Raw genomic sequence first — 4,413 nt, forward strand, 5'->3', positions numbered from 1 at the left:
AGAGGCTTTACGCATGCGTATCTTGTTGCTAGGAGACAAGCTCGGCTCTGTTCACTTCAACCTTTTGATGTAGTCAGCTTTTTCTGCGCATGTGCTGTCTTGCCACTGGAAGAGAGTTCTGTTCTCTTTTTCAGTTCTTTTTCTTCTTACATAACATAACAAAATATCACTAATTATGGTAACATAACATTATGGTTTGTGTGATATATAAATAATTGTGATTCGTGAAGCAAATGGGTGACTACATTAAAAACAGACTAAATAGATTCTAAAACTTAACTACACCCCCACAATGGAACAAAACAGACCCTCCCAAGGTCAAAAGGCCTAAACCTTCTCACTATCCTAAGGATGAAATATAGTACAACTTTAAGTCTTTAGGCGCCTACTCGTCCAAGAGTACATGAATTAGGACTGGCTGCAGAGATAGCTCTTTTAACCTTAGCTGAAATATAGTACAACTTTAAATCTTTAGGCGCCTGTTCATCTAAGAATACATGAACTATGACTAGTTGTAGAGATAACTCTCAGCTTCAGTTGTGAGAACACTTTCCCATTAAACATTTAGCCAAAAACTCACAGAATATACAGGTATATGATACAATCAATATGCATGAGGTAGTCAAGACAAACACTAAATAAAGTTATTACTTGAAACTTATAGAAAATTGGGACTTTGTTTATCGCAGCTTGTAATTACAGTGTTGCAAATATAATTTGATAAGCAAATTATCTCTCCTTTGGTCTTTATTGGCTATCACAATTTCCCCCTCTTCTATTTATCATTAATTTGCTTATCAAACCTTATTACAGCTTCTCGGGCTGCACTCAAGGTAGGAAATGGTTCAGCTTTAGATGTTTCTTCGCTCGATTCGGAATATGGCTGTCTCATTACCATAAGTTGTACTGTTTCAATCCTACCTTTAACAAAAGTTACAAATTTATTCAAAATACAAGGACCAAATGTCAAAGTAATTAACAACATTATTAGGGGGCCTATTAGGGTAGAAATTAAAGTAGTTAACCAGGGTGATTTGTTAAACCATGATTCAAACCAGTTTTGTTGAGTCTCTCTTTCTCTTTTCCTTTGAAGAATTCCTTCACGTAATTTAGTCATAGATTCACGAACTACCCCTGAATGATCTGCATAAAAGCAACATTCTTCTCTTAATGCAACACATAGCCCCCCTTGTTGTAAGAATAATAAGTCTAATCCTCTCCTATTCTGTAGGACTACTTCAGAAAGTGAAGTAAGAGACTTCTCTAAGTATGATATTGATTTTTCGATTCTCACTAAGTCTTCATCAACTGCTGCTCTTAGAGATGTAATCCCTTTATTTTGTTCAACGAGGGATGCAATTCCTGTTGCCGTTCCCGCCGCTCCCAGCCCAAGGAGCATGGCAATAGTTATGGCAGTAAATGGTTCCCTCTTTTGTATCCTGTGTTTATTATCATCCCATTGGTCAAGAACCAATTCCTTCGAATGATAAAGAATTCGGGGTATTATTGTTATTTGAACACAAAAGTCTTTATTTTCATTAAATATTCGTAAAGACAAGCAGGGAGTGACCCCCGTCTTGGAGCATATCCACCATCCTTCTTTGCCAGGTATAACCCATTTCTTGGTTTTATCAAGTTTCTTGAGGGTATAGCTGCATAAGTTTCTTTTCGTTGGAGGTACATTTCCTATGCACACTCCTTGTCCTCTCACCTGCTGGAGAGTGATTCCTATTTGTTTTTCCCCCCAATTACATTGCGTAGGGTTGCCCTGATTGGATATTGTAACTGAGGTGTTCAGAGCTATCCCCTCATAGAATGGAGGTTTGATGTCATAACACAACCAACAGGAGTTAGTTAAGTTAGAGTCGGTGTGGTTAAGTGTGTTATAGGCCGCTTGCATCAATTTTAACAACGGTTCTGTTTTCTCATGTACCTTAGTGTAGGTTGAGATTCTACTAGAGTCATTAAAACTTACAGTCGGGGCAGTTGAAACTGTGGAGGTGTGTCTTTTTCTACTCTCTTTCTGATTCAAATTATCCTCTTTTTTTCTTTATTACTTTATTGGGTCCTACTGCCAGAGGGCGGTGGGTGATTTCTTGTTTTTTTATGAATATTAGCCCTCCCCTGTCTGTGCTAGCTTCCCAGTATCTGATTCCCCAAGTTCTTCCTATCAACCATCCTGGGTCTTCTGGTTGCAGTACCTGGATGGTAATATACTTACAATCGCTATACCTCTTCGATCCTCTAGACAAAACAAATTGTGAAGGTTTACAGCCAGGTGGTCCCCATGTTGTCGTTAGGTATTTATCTTGAGAATTAGGGGTCCAGGCGGAAGCAATAGTGGCACAGTCCCAGTGTGCACAATAATATTGATCAGGGTAGTTACAATATCCTTTCCCTGGATTAGATGCAGGACAGAGGTAATAAGGTTTCAAATTTGAACAATGTGGTACAGGAGCTATTTGACACAGTGTAGCAGAGAAACTGGGAGATCCTACTGTAAGATTAGTCCTAACTGTTTTTAGATCGCTCCATCTGTTCAGAGTCCACTTGTACGGCCGATGTGGGCTTTCCCTGCTTGGGGAAAGCTGCCACAAAAATACCACAATCCATATATAATTTCCCATATCTGTTCTCCACTGTATTATTGCTCTGCCTCCTCCGTCTACTCCTTTGCTGGGAGCAACGGGGTTTTATATCTTCTCGGCAGCAGTCAATATTCTTCAGGAGAATATGGGCTCTTGATAGGTTCTTGTGACCTTTTCCTTTATTTCTCTAGATCCATATGTTTTCTAAAAGTTGGTTGGTTGTGAACTCTGTTTTCTAGGCAATTTTAACGGCACACTGTTCTAGAGTTTTGTACCAAAATTAGAAAATATTTTATCATGGACTTCCCAGTTCTCTGGTACCAACTACTCCTATCTACAGAATAACTTATCAATTTCTAAAACATTCAGTTTCTCATCAGAAGCAACAAAGAACTCTCGGCAATTCGTACAATGGGTGTCCTGCCTACTGCTGTACAATACCACTCTATACCATATAATGTACATTTACAACTGACCCAGCTCCGGGGTCTTGAAACTGGGTGTTTTATACAGGGTATCTTCTGTGCAGGTCTTTCTGGCAAAGTAATTTCAGTCTCAAGATCACAACAATGAGGAAAAGTTTTACCTTTTTCAGCAATTTGGTATATCCACTTTCCCCAGCCTGGTAGAGGATTAGTCCACTTATCAATGGCTATACCGAACCCTTATTAAAGTTAGGTCTCGAGGTACTTCAAACCAGGAGTATAGGCTGGGCTGGGTCCCAGTCTCGTTCAGGGTTATTCATTTACCAGTCCAGTTTTTCTGAACGTCATTCGGAGATTCCCAGGCTGAGAAGTTACAGTCCATTCAGGAGTGTTGACTGGCCCCTTAACCCGAGATGCGTGAGTCCATCCTCTTTCAGCGGTACGAATGGCTGTATCTGTGGTAAGAAGAACAACAAAGGGTCCTTCCCAACGAGGCGTTAATGAAGACTCTTTCCATGTTTTAATTAATACCCTGTCTCCAGGTTGAATTCTGTGTATTGCCATATCCAACGGGGGTCTCTGAGTTACTAATCCTTTTTTCCTCAATTCCTGTCTCCTTTTCATTAACTCAATTATATATTCCCTCAAGAGGGTATCTTCCACCTTGGGATTTTCAATCGGGATTCCAAAATCATATGGCATCCCATACAGCATTTCAAATGGTGAGATTCCTGTGTCAGTACGTGGTTGGGTCCGTATATATAATAAGGCCAATGGCAAACACTTTACCCAATTCATTTTAGTTTCTATCATTAATTTAGTCAATTGCTTCTTTATTTCTCCATTCATTCTTTCTACTTTACCAGAGCTCTGTGGATGCCAAGGAGTATGGTACTCCCATTTGGTTCCAAAAAGTTCTGTTGTTTCTTTAATTATTTTAGAAGTAAAGTGTGGTCCCCTGTCCGAATCTACTACTGCCACAGCACCATACCTTGGAATAATTTCTTCTAATAAAATCTTAATCACTGTTTTGGCTGTACATCGGGCTACCGGAAAGGCTTCTACAAAGTGGGTGAGATGATCCACTAACACCAGTAGATGGCGATACCTGCCTACTTTAGGTAATTCAGTAAAATCTGTCTGTACTTTCTCAAAAGGTCTCTTAGCTATCTCTCGTCCCCCTTGTACTCGTTCTCTCAATTGCCTTTTGTTTACCCTCTGACAGGTTAAACACCCTTCTAAAATTTTCTTTGCTATTCCATAAACTCCCACACAGGCAAACTTGTTTTCAAACTGATCCACTAATGCCTGTATTCCCCAGTGGGTTGTCTCATGTAATTTCTTCATTATTCTCTGAGCAAGCCCTTTTGGAAGTACTTCTCGACCATCTGCTAATAACC

Source organism: Pipra filicauda, unplaced genomic scaffold (genome assembly GCF_003945595.2).
Source record: "Pipra filicauda isolate LSUMZ 115617 unplaced genomic scaffold, ASM394559v2 scaffold687_size377397_pilon, whole genome shotgun sequence".
Taxonomy (NCBI): domain Eukaryota; kingdom Metazoa; phylum Chordata; class Aves; order Passeriformes; family Pipridae; genus Pipra; species Pipra filicauda.